We start from the raw sequence: 19,861 nt of genomic DNA, 5'->3' as shown, positions 1-19,861 counted from the left end.
CTCTTAGAAGTTATCTTTAGACAGAAGTTTTCATTAATGTAATGAGACACACAACAAATAAAATAAGAAAACCCTCAAATGAAGGAACACAATAATCTACTGTCAAAAATGAACTGACCATTGATGCAAAGATTCTCAATAACATACTGGCAGATAGAATGCAGCAAATCATCAGGAAGATTATACACTGTGACCAATTGGAATTTATTTCAGGAAAGCAGGATGGTTTAACATGCACAAATCAATAAATGTAATATACCACATCAACAGAGCCAAAGGCAAAAACCACATGGTCATCTCAATAGATGCAGAAAAGCTTTTGGTAAAGTCCAAAATTTATTCATGATAAAAACCCTACAAAAACTCAGAATAGACTGTATTTACCTCAACTTGATAAAGCCCATCTATGATAAACCAACAGCCAACATTATACTAAATGAACAAAAACTGAAAGCTTTTACTCTAAAATCAGGAACGAGACAAGAATGTCCACTATCACCATTCCTATGCAATATACTTCTAGAAATATTAGCCAGAGCAATCAGACAAGAAAGAGAAATAAAAGGAATCAAGATAAGAAAGGAAGAAGTTAAATTATCACTATTTGCAGATGATATGATACTCTATATAGAAGGCCCAAAAAACTCCATTAAAAGACTACTACAGGTAATAAACAAATTCAGCAGTGTAACTGGATACAAAGTCAATACTCAAAAATTAATAGCATTTCTGTACACAAACAAAATCTCCCTGAGAGAGAAATTGTGGAAATATCACTTCAATCAATAGCATCTAAAAAAATTAAATACTTAGAAATCAACCTAACCAAGAATGTAAAAGACCTACATGCTGAAAATTATACTAGTCTGAAAAAGGTTATTGAAGAGGATATTAGAAAATGGAAGGATATTCCTTGCTTTTGGTTAGGAAAAACATTGTAAAAAATAGCCATACTCCCAAAACTGTTATACAGATTTAATGCAATCCCAATCAAAATACCATTAACATACCTTACAGATCTAGAAAAACATTCCTAAAAGGCATTTGGAAACAGAAGAAACCTAAAATAGCAAAGGTAATTCTGGGCAACAAAGACGAGGTAAGAGGCATCTCAATTCCTGACTTGAAACTATACTACAAAGCCACAGTGATAAAATCAACATGGTATTCACAAAGGAATAGACCTGAGGATCAGTGGAACAGATTAGAAGATGCAAACACAACTACAAAGACACTCAAACACCTTATATTTGATGAAAGGGCTAAATACATTCACTGGAAAATAGATAGCCTCTTTAATAAATGGTGTTGGAAAAATTGGCTTTCCATATGTTGAAGACTGAAACTAGACCCATGCGTATCACCAAGCACTAAACTAAAGTCAAAATGGATCAAAGATCTAAATATTGAAACAGAAACACTAAATCTACTGGAGACAAGGTAGGTAGATATCTTGGAGACATAGAGGTAGGCAAAGAATTCATGAACAAAACGCAAACCACATGGGAAGTACTTCAAAGACTCAACAACTGGGATCTCATCTTATTAAAAAATTGTGCATTTCAAAAGAAATCACCAACAGAGTGAAACAAAAACCCACAGAATGGGAAAGAATTCTAGCCAGTAGTACTTCAGACAAGGACTTATATACAGAACATACAAAGAACAGGAAATCATCAAGCCTCCCAAATTCAAATACCCTCACCAAAAATGAACATCTGAGATGAACACACATTTCTCAGATGAAAATATACAAATGGCAAATAAATACACGAAGAAATGTTCACCATCACTGGTCATTCAAAAAATGTAAATTAAAGCAGCATTGAGAGTTCATCTCACTCCAGAAAGAATGACTGCCATCAAAAGGTCAACTGATAACAAATGTTGGCAAGGCTGCAGAGAAAAAGGAATACTGTTCCATTGTTGGTGGGAGTGTAGGCTGGTGCAACCACTATGGAAGTCACTATGGAAATTTCTCAGAAGACAAGAATTGGAAGTTTCATTTAATCCAGCTATTCTCCTCCTGGACATTTTCCCAGAAATATTGCAAGTGTCATGTCACAGCAATATATGTGTACCCATGCTTATAGCAGAACAATTTGTAAGAGATAAGTCTAGGGAAACAATCAAAATGCCCATCAAGCACAGAGTGGATGAAAAAGATGTGGTATTTTTATACAACAGAATACTATTCAGCTATAAAAAGAATGATCTTGAGGCTTTATAGGTAAATGGAGGCAACTTGAGACTATCCTCATAAGAGAAATCAATCAGACTCATCTTTGTAAATATATTGTCTCTCTACTGTAACAATAATATAAACTGAAGGAGTAATAAGATCCAAAATGTATAATAGATATTGTAATAATGAAAGGGCAGGAAAGTGCTCTAAAGGATATAACAATATGTATGTTTAAGTGTGTAACATAGATAACCATACTACAAAGTTTTTGTTGGTTTATCAAACAGAATGGTTTCCACTGTCAGTGTTTGACTGTCTGTCCACTTTTTATGCTTTGATTTTGTAACTTGAATGGCGATTGTTAAGATAAAAATACAAAATTTATCAACTAGTGATTTCTCAATGTTTTTTTTGAAATTCTGTATTATTTCTACCCTTTTTTCTGTTTTGCTTTTTGTCTAAGTAAAAAATGAATTGACAACAAAAATAGATTTTATACTCAATGATAATAAAATGTTCATAAGCCAAATCTTTTGACACAGCCTAGTGATTACAAGGAAATTTATAATAATCTAACCCAACTGTTAGAGAAAATGAAGTTCAAAAATTAATGTATCTACCTTAAAAAGAGAAGTTAAGTGTACAGTTATGTTAGGAACAAAACAATAAAGAAATAACTATTCTAATGCAATGGAAAAAAATCTACAAATATTTACTCAAATTAATCCATAGACTTAAAACCTGAATTGAACTATAGGTTGTTTTGCTATGAAAACTAAAAAGCTGATTTTAAAATTAGTATGAAAATGCAAAGAACAAAAAAAAAATGGTAAGTCTCAAACTTATGAATGAGTTCCATTTCAGAAGAATGTTTGTAAGTCAGAGTTATTCCTGACAAAGTCTTATACAACTTTGAAAAGAATATACAATGCAAAGCAAACAAAACAAAACAGCCAAACATACACACACACACACACACAAAATATAGTAAATAAACTATTTTCCTTTTACATTTACCTTAAAATGGTGGTACACAGTACACACAAAAACCAATTTTTACTTTTATAGTTACAGTAATTCCACTTTCGTTTCCATGGTTACCGCTTAGTGCTTCCTGGCGTCCTCTGCACACTACGCTGCCTTTCCTCCTGCTTCCGGACACCCTGGCCCGAGTGAGCGCCGCACCTCTGCACACTCCGCGCTGTGCAGGAGCTCACGGCAGCACAGCTGTCAGGCGTCTGGCAGACATGGAAGCTGCTTCCCCATTTGTTCCCATCTATGGGAATGCGAGGTCTGTTCCTACCCATGAGTACTCACAGCCTGAGTGCTTGTAGGTCAGGGACTTACTATAATATTGAGGAAAGAAAAGAAAAAATGTAGACTTATTCTACTGAGCAGCTAAGCCACTTACAGAGGTACAGTAACTGAGGCAGTGTGGTTTTTGCTCAGAAATAGAATACTGACCAATGGGATAGATCAGAGTCCCAACAGATCTCTGTGTTAAATTAATGGCAGAAGTGACAATGTACTCTGATGAGGAAATCTCTCTCTCTTTTCTTTCTTTTTCTATTTTTTTCTTTCTCTGTCTCTATTTCTTTTTTTCTCTTTCTTCTTTCTTTCTCTCTCTTGTACTGGGAATTGAACTCTTAGCCTCACACTTGCCAGGCAGATGCTGCATTACAGAGTTACAGCCCCAGCCCCAAGGTAAGATTTTACTTAAATAAGTGCTATCAGGCAAAATGGCTACACACATACATCTTAATCTTTATCAGTTATCAAAATATGCATCAATTAGAAATGGATTCCAATCTAAACACAAAAATTTTTAGAAGAAAATTGTAATAAAAGACTTGAAATGTACTAACAATAAAGAAAAGGAAGTATATTACTATTATTATTATATTTAATAGTTTCATTCACCAATTAACAATCTATAGCAAAGATAATTCCAATGCCTCTATCAAAGTACTTATCCACACATACATGCACATATAGATGACAAATAAAGCTGTTTAAATAAATAAATAAAACAACCAAATTAAAAATGAGCAAAAGACTGGAACAAGCAACGCTTGCTTATTAGTTGTGATTAAAATCTAAATTAGACTGAAATAGAAGAAATAAAGATAGAGAAAAAGAAGTCGAATAAATTACAGCTCTAAGGCATGATTAAGGTTCCCAAGTGTTATGGCTTGTGTCTGGAGACCTCCCACAAAGCCTTATGCAGTCATGGGTATGGGTTTTTGGAGGAGGCTGAATCTAGGGTGTGTGATGCTGGGGTTGATTCATGGTGCAGTGCTAGAATTAATGCTGCCCCACGCTGGTGTGAGTGCTACCTGCCCTAAGGGTGGGTAGCTTGGATAAGATATAAGGGACAGTCACTGCTTGTTGCTTATAGCTTATAGCTTGTTGCTTTGCTACCCTTTGCCTGCTGTGAACTTGTTTTCCTCTTCAATGCCCCTCTGACACGTTGTCCTGCCTTGAAGTCAGCCAAGTACAGACCGCGACCTCTACAATCTGTGCACTACAACAAACCCTCCCTTCTTTAGCTTTGGGTGTTGCGTATTTTGTCTCATTAATGAGAAAAGTAACTAGGCCACCAGCTTACTTATATCAATATCATTATTCCAGAAACTTAAGACTCAGTTTGTTCTCTCCTCATATGTTGATTTATTATCTGGCAGAAAATTTATAAAACCAGTTTGCCAATGGCATATTCTGATCAGAAATGAAGAATGAACTAAGACAATTTGGAATTTGTAACAGGGAACTAGAGGCTGGACTTCAAGTTTGACAGCGCTAAAAGCAGGACGAAGCTTAGCATCTCTATTTCAATTTTCTTGCCTCTTTAAAACTTTGTGTCAAATCTCTACTCAGCTTTGCTTGTAGACACCTAATGAGTATATTACAAAGTTTATTGGACTTAAATTTAACTGGTCTTTAACATCTGTCCTCAAGACAGAGTGCATCAAGATAAGACAAACTGATTTTCAGGATGTGCAGGAACATCTGATTGCCAACTTCTGCCACGTCTGGTTTTAGACTCCCCTGGAGGGATGCCTAGAAGTCTTCACTCTTCTAAGCTTATAATCACTTTGCTTTCTAGGAGAAACAGTCTTGAAGTCACTCCATGGTGAAGTTACCTCCTCAGACAGGAGTAATTAATCTGTGATGGGAACCAAGGCTTTTACCATCTCCAAGCAGGAACAACTCCTTGGTGGGAACTGAATTGTCCCTCAAGCCATTGGATTCCTTTATTGTTGAGAGCATGATTCGCCAGTCCCCACCCCACCTCAGTGATCCATGAAGGCTGGTCCATCCAGCTGCTCTGTTATTCTTTTTGAACGGGTTGGTGGAACTCTTCATTAGGATGATCCTCCTCCAAATGTTCCATCTGGAGTCTTCTCCCTAATCACCCTACTTCCTAGCTTTGTCAATCAATCTGCCTGTGCCTCACACTGGCACAGACACATCCAGAAATGCCTTTCTGCCCTGAGAGCTGAGGAACCTTCTCTGTGGGATGAGTCATGTTTCCATCTCTCGTCTAGGGACATCCGTGGACCCTGACTGGGTGACAGCTCTAGCATGCCAAAGTGAAACCACAGAGAGTAGCCAGTGCTACTGAGGTTGGAGCAATTAGAAGCCTCATGCATTTAGATAGAAATGTACGTTGGCATGCAGACTTGGAAAGCTCATTGCCTAATGTAAAATTCAGAAGTCTCACTGCTAGGCATTTACCCAGCAAGGTGGCCTACACATCAAAAACTACATATATGTGCTGGAATGGTTAGACTGCTCTGTTAGTGTGAGCTCAAACTTGGAAAGTTACTCAAATGTCCATGGTTTTAAAAAAAATCATTAAATTTCAGTATTTTACATGCTGCAATACTATATAGTATTGAGGGGAAAAGTCTAGAATGTTAAACAAGAGTTATCTCAGAAAAACAATCGTGATCAGAAGAAACCAAACACAAAAGAGTATTATCTCATTCCATTTATATTTATTTCATTCATATGAAATTCAGAATCAGGTAAAATTAATCAATGTATTTAGGAGTCAGAAAACTGGTTACCTTTGCAAAGGAGGCAAATAGTGATGAGAAAGAAGCAAGACAGGGCTTGCTTTCAGTTTGCTAATCTTTTTTCCTCTAGATTTGGATAGAAGTAACAAAGGTGTGTTTTATGAATACTCACTAAGGTGTTTGCTTATAATTTCTGCACTTTTTTGTATGTGCATTATACATTGTTAATGATTGATTCTAACAATTTTTTATTTTCATGGAAATGTCTGTGGCTAAATTACTTAAAATAAAAATTGACTGATTTGTGCACTAATTTGCCAAAACCTTTTTGTTGCACCTTTAATGATGAAGCCTGCTTCTTTTCTGCCAAAGCAAGATTTTCTACTACCACCTGCTGCTACTGCATTAGAGAGCTGCCATTTCAAACACCACTGGAGGTTCCCTTTCTGCTTGGGGTCCATTTAATTCACACATTAGAATTTCAGTTACCAAAGAATTCCCTTTTTCGCTTTAGAGACTTTTTTTAGTTCTCACTCATTATCTTTAATGGAGATAAAATTGCATCTTAAAGCTTTTTACTAGAAAGCAGGCATAAAGGAAGAAGCTTTAGCAGTCATAAGGGTGCTAAAAGACAGCATTTTATGGAGCCATGTGTTCCAAATGAAACAAGAAAAGCTAAAAGAGTGGCCAGAGGAAAGGAGACCAGTCCTACGAGCCACCTATTCATGTATACCAAAGACACAAAGTGAAGAATGAATGCTTTGTGGATTTGATGCAGGACACTGCGTTTACAGAACACACGGGCAAGTTTCTCCTTCGGAACTTGCAGAGCTACCATGACTCAGCAGATCCCATGCAAGGGCAAACAGAGCAGAGAGAGGCCACCACCAGGGGATGTAACTGCACAGTTCTTCATTAATGAGCATAGTAGCACTTACTCCTGCTGTATTTGCTCATATTCAACCAATAATATCTCCTCCCCATGACCAGAATAGTGTCATTTTCATAAATACTAAGTAGAGTGTTTTAAGGATTGTAATAGCATCATACTGTTACACATTGTCTAATGTTGCCTGAATCATTATACTATTCTTCAGTATGTTTCAACTTACTCCGTAAGTGCTGATAGAGAGGCTAAAACAGATATTGATAATCTCATATTCATAACAGGATTATTCATAATAGTCAAAAGGTAGAAACAACCCAAATGTCTCTTGATGGATAAATGCCACATGGTACACACATGAAATGGAACATTACTAAGCCATAAAATGATAACAAGTTTGGTATATGTTACAAGATGGGTGGAGATGAAAGATATTCTCAGTGAATGGAATTACTAACAAAAAGTCAAATATTTCAAATTCCACTTTTATGACGTTCCTTGAGTAACCAAGTCCGTAGGATGGCGGCTGCTGGTGGGCTGGGAAGAATGATGCTCTGGTACACAGTTTTGGCTGGCGAAGATGAAGAAGCTGTGAGATAGACAATGGGGAGACCACACAATAGCGTAAATGTTTGGATGCCATAGGAATGTGCTCTTAAAATAGTAAATTTTAAAACATCTCAAAAATTCTGTAAACAATTCTTGTTCTTCCCCCAGAATTTCCTGTTTTGATCATTTGGCTCCCAAATACAGAATGCTAAACATTTCACCTGTGGAAAAGGAAATATGTTTTATTATGACAATGCCTCAGAAAAGAGACATTGGGCTCTATGTTGGCCCCACAAGAAGCTGTTGGGCCTCACCTGGCCTTGTGCATGGTAGACAGAGCGAAGAAACAGTCACAGTATATACAGGGTCAGAGGAGACTTAGAGAACAAACGTGTCTTCTGCAACTGAGCAATGTCTCATGGAGCTACTTCTTTATTAAAAAAATTAAATTCACATTGAAAGGAGAATGTAACACTTTCAATGATTGCAATTTCCCTCCGATGTCTCTGTTTTCTGCTAGACAGTAAACCCCATTCACTGCAACCTGTTCCCTGTAAGTGCTCCCTTCACACCTGGCTTCTCTCTCCTATTCATGCATAAAGTTCCTGCAGACTCACAGGATAGAGTCCAAGCTTGATCCAAGGGTAAAGTTCATCACAGTCTGGCCTCAGACTTTTTCTTAGGTGTCTCTCAATGCTGGCCCGTCACACCATAGGTTCAGACCATGACACCTGCTTTCAGCAAGGTCTTCTCTCTAGCATGCTGTACCCTTTTATCAGGATGTGTTACTCCCTCTCTAAAGGACAAAGTTCCATGCTTCTTTGAGACAATTCAATTATCCTCAGCTTCATGAGGCTTGCTGTGCTTTCTTTCCCTGCTCTGTCTATTTAGCAACCTGCCATGACTTTACGTGACCTTCTGTGGTGATTACCATAACATGCAAGGCACACTTGTTCACGTATATGTTTCAGCTTTGAAACCAGAAGATTCTCCAGAGGAAGGCAACAATTGTATCCCAGCCCTGGCACTGTGCCTGGAGCAGATTCTCAGAACCTCATTTGAACACACGAATGAGTAATGAGTGTAGGGATAAACAAAAATTAAGACATAGGCTTCTTTGTTGTGGATTTCACCAACTAAACACAGAATGTTGTGTTTAGAGGTTAGAATGAAGGTAAAGATTATTTCCAACAAAAAAGGCATAGTTTCTGTAGTTAACCAGTTGAATATCAACCCCACTTTTAAAAATCACCTACTTTGTATCTACAAAACAGGGTTAACCATTACAAATGTGAGTTTTTTGAAAATGAGTTCCCATCAATTAACTACTTCAAAGATGCTAACTAATAAATTATCTTCACTATATAAAGTAAAAATAGTATCCTGTACTACTTTTTTTAAAATAGAAAAGAATCTTTCTCTATATAGAACATGTGTGATAGGAAGTAAGTGGTGTGGTTTCTACACACAATCCTGTTATGTCCCTAGAACCATTTGGCCTGGGATACAAAGGTGGAAAGAAACCGAGTTTTATGCACATGCACGATCACACACAGTACACTCTTGTGTAAACCAGGCAGTGACAAGTTACTTGGATGGCTGAATCAAAACTGGCCCACCAAACAAAATTTTGCACTGTGTTAGAGAGCATTAAGACTGCTGGGTTTTAAGGTTTTCCTTGGCTTGAATTCACTCTAACACCACCCACCTCTCTCCAGTTGCAATATTCTAACCAGGTCACCTAGATGCTGTGAAACAGATGTTCATTGACAGAAAAAGGAAATAGGTGGTGTCCATTGAAAAGTGATAGCCACGGCAGAGGAGAAAGTACATTTTTATCTACAATGAAAGCTGAATGTTATTGGAAAGGCATTGGAAGCACAGAAATATCTAGATCTCCATGAATCTGCCCCAGTTAGTAAGCTCTTCGGTATACTGAGAGGTGAGAAAATAGAGGGGCAGAGTGTTTAGGTCCTCTGATGTTTGGCCTTGCACCTTTTAGCTACATGGTCTTGGCCAAAGCGCTTAATCTTTCATTTCAATGTCTTATCTATAAAACTGACATGAATTGATACATACAATTCAGTACATAGCACTGTTAGTCATTACTGCTACCATAACTGACTTTATCTAGAGGGATGCCATTGCCCATCTGGACTGGTAACTGATTTAGCCAGGAGTTCTAACAAAGAAACACAGTGACCAGTGCTTCGTCACTGGACTAGAATTCTGCACTACTTCTCAGTGCTAAGACTTGTACTTAGAGAGGCCAGGGAAAGCAGATGGCAAATGCAATCACACTTTTGATCATCAAGCCATCCCCCAAATTTTTCGAATCTGAACTTTACCAAGAATGTTCATGCCTGTGGGCTGATTGCCCATCCCCTGGGAACTGACCAGGCAAACTTTAGCATTTCAGTAGAACTGTAACTTGGCAATGCTGGGCTTCTCCACTAGAGTTCCAGATTCCTTCCTGGAATATTTCTCCCCTGCATTTTGTAACTTTTCTGAGTATTCATTCAACACTTCTTTTCTTGTGAAATACTTTCTTTTAGTGAGAACGTCTTACCTGGGTGACTTGTCCATCTGTTTTATAATTCAGAGTGTGTGTATGGCAGAAATAGACCTCTGACATCATATTAGGATATGTTCTAAAACTAAGCCACTCAATTGTCAAAAGTAAGAATTAGCAATGTGGACTCAGAAGTTTATCTATTTGCAAATTTATTGTTTTATAAATTTTAATTAATAAAGCTACCTCAAAAAAACTGCTCCCACAATCTCTCTGTTGGAACAGATAGCAGTAGAAACCAAGAGCCACTTGAGCCCTCTTCTCAGTGAAGCTAACCTGTGTTTGTGCATGTCCTTCCATGTCTTGAACATTACTAACTCTGCCATATCCGTTACACACAAAAGCAGTGAATTTCAAAGCACAGGCTGGATGATAAAATCAATTTTGATATAAAATAAGTAATTTCTTCTATTTTCCTAGTGCCAGCTTCACGGTAGATGCATTTCCTTTTAGAACAAGGTCATTGTATGTGTGGCACAGTTACCAGGCAGCACAAGATAGCAGCAATCCTGAAAGAAACTTGTGAGGTGTGGCTTCAAATTGCCCAGCCCACTGACTATGCTCAGTTTCCGCCCATCTGAAGCAGACACTGGATCCTCTGGGCTGACAAAGCAGAGATCATAGTGTGGGGGATGCTGTGGACTCTGATATCATTCATCCCAGTTGATCTTTGGCTGGAGACTGGAGCAGTGGGCAACTACAGTCAAAATATCTTTGATATTTTGCACCCCTGCCCACTAATTGTCTTATTAATTTCTTAGCCAATCTAGAGAATGCTTTGTCTGGAATATTCTCTCCCAGGTAATGCTGCTGAAGTGTGTTCACTTGTTTACTAATTAGAGTATTCTTTGTTATATCCTCATTTTACTGATTATATAATTAGACTCTACATTGAATCTTTTCTGTTCACTGCTTATATTTTGATACACAATATTTTATCCAAATATGTTATTTGTGGGAGAATAGGACGGAAAGTAGTAGAGTGATTCTGATCAACAGTGAAGTCTCTCATGTCAGAACAGTATATTTGCTATGCTTTTCTTAAGGGAATATCTATGCTCATCTTCTTAAAATTCCTTCCACATCCTTTTTAAATTCACACTTCAAGGTAAGAAGATGGCTCATCAGCAATCCAAATTGATTCTCCCTGGAGTTCAGTAGTAACAAGATCTTTGGTTTGCAACTTACTTTATATTTCCATTCTGGTGGCAGATACACATCTAATGATTACTATTCTCTCCTCTTCTGCTTGGTTTAGAGTTAGAAGCTTAACAAAGAAAAATGAAAAGACATGACTCTTACGCTTCATCCAGATTCTTCCTGCTGTGTCTTAGATAGAGTCAGATCCATTAGCTTATTTCAAACTGGTCCTTTGGATAGCTGCAAAATGTTAGTTTCTGGGATGGCTTGTATCTACAAACCTCACCTCCCTACCCTCAAATCTTCATGCAGTCATAGGGAGGCTTTTTGGAGGTGGCTGGGATTAAGGGTGTGATGCTGTGCTTAAGCTTTCTCCACCCTGGGTGTGAGTGGCACTAGTCAATAGGTTTACAGCCTGAATAGAATACAACTCACAAGGCAATGTATATACTGTGAGCTGAAATAAACCTTTCCTCCTTTAACTCTGGAGGACAAGTATTTTGTCTCAGCAATGAGAAAAGTAAGGCAGTTTATATCTGAAAACATTTCATTAAATCCAATAGACAGTAACAGATTTCAGTGAAAAACTGTTTTACTTTGATGAGGAAGGAAAAATAAGACTCATAATGAGCCATAAAGTAGCCAATAGGAAGAGACCAAAATAATTGAAACACATGAAAATGATATAAGTAGCAGACAAAGATGCTAAAAATATGGCAACGTGCAAGGAGAAATATAAAAGGTAAGAGAAATGACAATATAAAGGAAAACTGGATGAAATCACATAACTTATACAGTATTCGAAACTGGAATTGCCTGTATTGGATTAAATAACTTACACTTGAGAGACAATGAAAGAAACTAACCAAAATAGGAGGAATCTCTTGTGGTGAATTAGTGCTAACATCACTCTTAAGATGATTAGCGCATGTCACCAGGATCTGTAGGTACTCAGCAATGGGAGCAAACAAACAAAAACCAAAAACCAAAACCAAAAAACAAACAAACAAGCAAACAAAACCCCTGGACATGGGAAGGGTACTTGAAGAAAATGTCCACCAGACTATACCCAGGATTAGAAGTGTTTAGGGGAAAAATCAGGGTTGCTTCTCAATGAGCACCCTACTCACATGTCAGCTCCAGTGAACACCCAATCTTGGGGAATTATCTACACCTGAGGGGACAGTTGAAGGAAGCCACCTATGTGGTTGAGTGGTTATGTCAATAAAGTTTAGAAGCTTAAATAAATCAAATCAGCAATTCTACATCCTAGGGTATAGAGGACACACCCTAGGGTAGCGCATCGCTTGGATGGTATAAAGGGAAATGAGGAAGGATGGATGGTGGTTCCATTCCAAAGAGCTCTTGGAACAGAAAGAAATGGCTGGGTTTAAGAGAGAGACTTGGAAACAAGCAGGTGTGAAGAGTCTGTGACTAGTGCATTTCAGGATAGAGAAAACATGGAAGCAGTGGTGCTATTTCCAGGTGAACCCCAAATACAGCCAACACCTTTGCCCACAGGGTATTCTGCAAATACCACAGAGTTTGGCATTTGTCCATGGTCTACCCTGTGGCCCTCTGAGGGCTGCTAAGCTAGGAGCTCCTGTGAGTTCCTCCCCACTGGCTCCCAGACTCTGCAAAGGTCCATGCAGAATTAAAGTTTTCTGCTCATAGAACAGAGGAAAAACATCTGGCTCACCACATAAAACACAGCTGGAAACTAGCCAATGTCCACCTGCAGAGGGAACAAGCAGCAGCCTCAGATGTCCATCTGAAAAGGACTCGATTTTTGTGTCTTTGCCTATACGTCTGTGTTTCTCTTCCTTTTGTTTGTTTTTTCCTCATTTCTGCTTCCATCCTATATACATATACATAATAAGGAAATTTACAAAGTTATGGGGTTTTAGAAATATAGAAAATTTCCTCTATATACTATCTTCAAGCTCTTTCTCCCTCCATTCCAGATACAAAAATAGCATCATCAAATCCTCTTTTCCAACTTTCTTTGTTATGTTAACTGCTATCTGTTTACTTTCCCCCTTTTTTGTGAACTACTTTCTTTCCTGTTTTTTCTGTTACTCCTTGTCCATCTTCTACATTCCAGCCTACCTGTCATCAAGACTAAATAGATTGAATTTCTGTGTTATTGAAGAATAGGTATGAAATTCCTAACACAATTTTAGTGTAATTATTGGTTCTGTCACTACTGATAGAACAAGTAGTTGCAACCAGGACTGACCCTATCACACCAAGTAGCTTGAAGAGTGCACAAGCACAACAACCAAAGCACAAATCATGGGAGACAACACGGACTCATAAGTTTTCCACGATAGCAGCAGTGTTCTGTCCTTACCCTCAGTGATCTCCAACCCTCAGGTCACAACCAATAGAAACATGAGAAACCAAGCCATGAGATGCCTCCAAAAACCTTAAATCTCACAGAACTAATCTCAAGGGCACTGAAGTAGAGAAATTAGAGGCCGAGAACTTAAAATCTAAGTGGTTAAAATGCCTGAACAGTCAAAGAAGAAACAAATGAACAAAATAATAAGATGTTTAATGTACATAAAGATGAAGTTAACCAATGTTTGATGAGTTTAAAGACATAAACAATAACTAATTAAATTAAATGAGATAGTACAAGATATAAATCACCATTTTGGTAAAATATTTAAATTATGAAAAAATCAAGCAGCGATTTGTCATATAAAAATGCAATTGAAAGCATGGCAAGCAGGCAGAACCAATGTGAAGGAAGAGTGTCAGGACCTGGAGACAAACTGGATGCGGTAGAACAGGTGCTCACTGATACCCTAAAAACAACAGGATGCCATAGAATCCGGGTTCAGTAGCTACTAGATGACTCAAAACAACAACCTAGGATTAAAGAAGCAAAGAAAAGATTATAAGATGACTTAAAAAGGTATAAAAATAGTTACCAAAATCACAGTGAAACATTTTCTAAATCTAGAGAAAGAATACAGGGAGCCTCATACAGAGGATCAGAGAACCCAAATATCCATCTAACTGGGGGAGTAATTTTTTTTAAAAAAAGGAAAATAAAGGAATAAGCACTGAAAAAATAATGCAGTGACAGGATTCAGTAAATGCCTAACAATAATGACTCTCAATGTTCACAGTGTTAGCTCCCCAGTCAGAAGACACAAACTGGAAGACTAAATCAAAGGACAAAATTCAACCCTATGCTTCCTGCAAGAGACCTCATAGATTGAGAGAAAAGGATAGAAAACAATACTGCATGCAAATGGAGCCTGAAGGCAGGTAGAATTAGCTGTCCTATTCTTAGATGAGGTAGACGTCAAGACAAAACTGATCAGAAGTAACAAAGAAGGCTCTTAAATACTAGTCAATGGAACAATTCAATAGGAAGAGATCACAATTATATATATATACCAAATGTAGGTACATCCAGTTTTGTAAAACAAAAACTATGGGACATAAAATGAGAGGTAGGCACAAATATAATCATATTGGGGGTTTCAGTACACCAACCTCACGTATAGGTCAACTAGATAAAAATAAAAAAAGAACAAAGAAAGAAATATCAGAGTTAAGCCACACCACTGAACAAATGCACTTAACAGATATCTACAGTAAGTTTCATTCAACAGAATATACATACTTCTCAGCAGCACACAAAAATTTCAAAATAGGCCATATCTTATGTCATAAAACGTGCTTAAATAAATATAAAAGAATGGAAATAATTCTCTTCATGCTGTCAGGTCATAGCAGAATGAAACTAAAAAATAGTAGCAAAAAATCAGAAAATACAAACATGGAAATAAATGACACATTATTTAATATATAATGAATAGATTACAGAAAAAATTACAGAAGAAATTTTAAAAATTCCCAGGTTCAAAAGACAGTTGAAACACAATGTAACAAAAACCCTTAGGATACCATGGTAGCAGTTTTAAAGGGCTGTTTATAATAGTAAATTCTCACGTTAGGAGGTAGAGAGATCAATTGAACAAACTTAATGATGTGTCTGAAGGTCCTAAAAATAAGAACAACTCCAATCTGAAACTAGTAAAATGAAAAAAATTTAGGAATATCTGAGCAGATATTGACATTGAGACTAAAAAACAATGCAAAGGATTAATGAGTGAGGGAGCAGTTTCTTTGAAAAAACTAATAGTATTGATAAATTCTTAGTGAAATTTACAAAAAGAATGAAAAAAGTTATCAACGTAATTAAAAGTGAAAAAGGCAAAATTATAATAGATACCATAGAAATCCAGAAGATTTTCAGAAACTAGTTTGAAAAATTGATATTCCAATGAATTGGAGAATCTGGAAGCAGTGGATGAATTACGAAACAAATACGAGTTACTAAAACTGAACCATGAAGATATAAAAACCTAAAAGGACCAATAACAGGAAACGAAATTGAGGGGATAAAGAAAAGGCCCAGGATACAATGGATTCACTGGACTTCACTGAAGTTCTGAACTTGACCAGAATTTCAAGGAATATCTAATACTCTAACTCTTTCAAATTTTTCCAAGAAAATAAAAAAGAATCAAGAGTGCCAAACTGATTCCTGAGAGTTAGCATTACTCTGATACCCAAAACTAGATAAATACATAACAAAAAATAAGAAGAAAAAACTACATGCCAATCTCCATAACAAACATAGATGCAAAAACAAGTAGCAAGATATGGGTGAAAAGAATGAAACAAATTATTAAAAAGATAATACATCATGACCTAGTTAGCTTCATCCCAGAGATGCAAGGAGGGTTCAACATCATATAACAATAAAAACATAAACCATTATATAACAGAAGCAAGGACAAAAATCATAGTTATCAATAGATGCAGAAATAACCTTTGGAAAAAAATCTAACATCCATTCATGACAAAATATAGCTCTGAACAAATAACCATAAAATGTCTGTCTCTCAATGTGATAAAAACCACTTAGGACAAACCTATTTTCAGCATTATTTTAAACAGGGAAAAAAATGAAAATTTTCTCTCCAAAATCAAGAACAGCACAAGGATGTCTGCTCTTACCAATCCTGTTAAATACAGTACTTAAAACTTTAGCCAGAACAGTTGGGCAAGAGAAAGAAACAAAAGAGATATGAATAGGAAATAAGCGAACATAGACGACATAGTCTTTTACATAGGAGAACCAAAACTCCACCAGAGGATGCACAGAACTGTTACACATATTCAGAAAAATGGCAAGATACAAAATCAACAGCATAGCTGTACAGCAACAATGAACCCATCAAGAAAGAAATCAGAAAATAGTCCCATTTGTGATATCTTTAAAAGCATTAAGTATCTAGGAATTAACATAATCAAAAAAGTGGAAGATATCTATGATGAAAACTACACAGTATTTCTAAAAGAGAGAGAGAGAGGCAGAGACAGAGAGACAGAGACAGAGACAGAGAGACAGAGATAGTCACAGAGAGAGAGAGAGAGAGAGAGAGAGAGAGAGAGAGAGAGAGAGACTGAGATTGAAGAGGACAATGGAAAATGGAAAAGCATACACCATTATTGGATAGGCAGAACCAATATTTTAAAATGGTCAAATTACCAAACATAATATATAGATTTAAGACAATTCCAATCAAAATATCATCAGCATTCTTATCAGAGGTAGAAAAGACTCTCCTAAAATTTATACACAATCATGAGAGAGCCAGAATGGCCAAAGCAATCCTCAGCAACAAGAGCAAAGCAGAAGGCATCACAGTCCTAGACTTAAAGTCATACTACAAAGTTACAGTTATAAAAACAGTGTAGTACTGGCACAGAAATAGATATGTTCAATAATGGAATGGAACTGAGGATACAGGAAACCACCTCAGACACCTTTGGCCATCTGATCTTTTGAGAAAAGAGCCAAAAACATATACTGAAGAAAAGAGAGCCTTTTTAACATGTCGTGCTCAGAAAAGTAGCTATCCATGTGTAGGAGAACGAATATAGAACCCTCTCTTTCTCTTACCCTGTACGAAACTCATATGGAAATGGATCAAAGACCTAAGTACAAAGGCCAAAACAGCAAATTTCCTGGAATAAAATGAGTAAAAATCTTGAAACATAGACGCAAGGACTTCCTGAACAGAAACCTGACTGCACAAGAAACAACATCAAGACACAAGAAGTGCAATTATGTCAAGTTAAAAAATTTCTGTACACCAAAAGAAACAACCAACAGAGTGAATAGACAACCTACAAAATAGGAAAAACAATTGCTAATTGCTCTTTGGACAGAAGACTAATATAAATAATATATTTTAAAAACTAAAAAAAAAATTAGACCACCAAAATAAAAGAATCAATTAAAAAGTGGTCAATTGAAGGAGAAATAGACACTTCTCAAAAGAAGAAGCACAATGACCAAAAAGTACATGAAAAAAGTCACATCTATATATGCCACTAGAGAAATGCATATTACTGAAACTCACCCATAAAGATGAATAAATTTGTATAATTTGCAGGAAAATGGATGCACATTGCGATCACGGTGTTAAGTGAAATAAATTACACACAGAAGGTTAAATATCCCAAGAATATTTTATGAGAAGCCTGAAATACAAATCATTGAAAGAGCAAAATAAAAGAGAGATGATAGGAAATAGAGAGATAAAGTTTGTGGAGATGGGAAGGGGACCTGTGATAGGGGAGAGGGGATCCAGGGAGAGTAAAAATGATTGAGAGGCAATGTATACCTGTACTGATTCCCCAAAGTGATTTTATGTATTGCACCCATATACCAATAAAGGGCAATAAAAAGAAACTAACCAAAATGAAATTCAGGCCAAATAATTTTAGCATATCAAATCCAACAGTATATCACAAAGGATGATAACTTGCTACCTTATAAGGTTTGTTTCATGAGTATTAGGATATTTGCTAATGAATCTGTGAATTTTTCCATGTTAGCACATTAATCAATAAAAGTCTAAATATCACTTAGATAGATGTGAAATCCTAATTAAAATGTTTTAGCAAAATAGGAAGGGATCACTTTTTAAATTTTATACAGGGAATTATAAAAATCAAAGACTAAATTGATAATCAGTGATAACCTGTGGACATAGTTCCTCCTACATGCAAAGACAGAGTAAGTGTGTTCACCTAGCTCCATCACTCATGTTATGTAGAGACAAGAAGAACTAAAGTCTAAGGATTCAAAAGAAAAGAGATGAGCTTTCTTTATTTGTAGCTGACACAAATGTTTATGAAAAAATATTAAGGAAATCTGTAAAAACAACCTACTAGATATAAAAATGACTTTAGTAAGTGTAAAGCCAGCAAGGTCAACATACAAATTCATCGTATTTTAAGTTAGCAACATTTTGAATTTGAAATTAGAAAATCACTATAATTTATAATATGACATCAATAGATAGGAAATACAACCCTGGTTATCAATGGGGTGACAGATGCCACAGTCAGATTTCCCTCACATCCTAAATAGGAAATACAAACATGATCAAATATACGTAAGAAAACTAACCAAATACATGCAATTCTATTTTATTTTAAAAATGGCAAAATTTAAGCCATAATTTTTTTTCAGTTTGTATAGAAAGTATACACAGAAACTATAAACCACAATATAAAAATGATACTATAAACTTCATAAAAATTTCAAACTTTTGTGCTTTGAAAATATTTTAAAATTTAAAAATAAAGATGAAAAAATATTTGCTTTTTAAAAATAGATTGAAAATTGTATGTAGAATTTAGATAGAACTGACAACTCAATAAGAAAGTAATCAAGTCAATTTTTAAGGGGGCAAAAAGTTTAAAAATACATATCATAAAATATATGAAGGGCTGGGGTTGGGGTTTAGCTGACCAACAACATCAACTTGTGCCAAGGAAGGAAGGGAAGTGAAGATCCCATAGACCGCTGGCGATGTGTAAAATGATGTAACCACTTAGGGAAACAGTTTGGTGGTTTCTTAATATTACTGATACACTTTTTGTATCACTGGGTATTTCTGATATATTTGATCAAGAATCAAGATGTCTGCAGAAACACTTTTCCTAACGTTGACAGAAGTTTTACTCACAATGTTCTCAAACTAGAAGCAATGCAATACCAAACAGGTGAGTAGAAGAAAACATTATGGTGAATTCATCCACTTCAAAGCTGCTCAGCAATATGATTGAATAAACTCTGAAAAGAATGCGACAGCAACTAATGAGTCACATACACATTCAAATGAGTAAGAGAAAGCCAGAGAGCATTTATTGTAGATACTTACATAATAAAACTCTAGAAAAGATAGCCCTTAGGGGCAATGATATACCAAGATTCCCTGAAGCCAGGAGTGGGTGGTGGTTTACTGGGAACGTAATACAAAGGGAGCTTTTAGAAGTATTTGATAAGTTTTTTTCTGATTTTGTCACACTCACAGACCTGTAGACTTGAAATGAGTACATTTTATTGCTTCTAAATTAAACCTCAATAAAACTTCATTTTGAAAGTCTTGATAAAAGCC

General features: G+C 36.3%; 1 long non-coding RNA gene across 1 annotated transcript in view; it reads right to left on the bottom strand.

Annotated features, from left to right (window-relative positions):
* Nucleotides 1–6,804: 6,804 nt before the first annotated feature.
* Nucleotides 6,805–19,861, bottom strand: part of LOC134477156 (uncharacterized) — a 49,995-nt gene continuing 36,938 nt past the window's right edge. Inside the window, exon 3 of the long non-coding RNA XR_010049067.1 lies at nt 6,805–7,682. This is a non-coding gene — a long non-coding RNA (uncharacterized LOC134477156). The remainder of the gene's footprint in view (nt 7,683–19,861) is intronic.

This window comes from Cavia porcellus, unplaced genomic scaffold, assembly GCF_034190915.1.
Source record: "Cavia porcellus strain 051 isolate PalLab524CR breed Dunkin Hartley unplaced genomic scaffold, mCavPor4.1 scaffold_8, whole genome shotgun sequence".
In the NCBI taxonomy this organism is placed as follows: domain Eukaryota; kingdom Metazoa; phylum Chordata; class Mammalia; order Rodentia; family Caviidae; genus Cavia; species Cavia porcellus.
The sequence above is the reverse complement of the archived record's forward strand: the minus strand, read 5'-3'. Positions and strand labels throughout refer to the sequence as shown.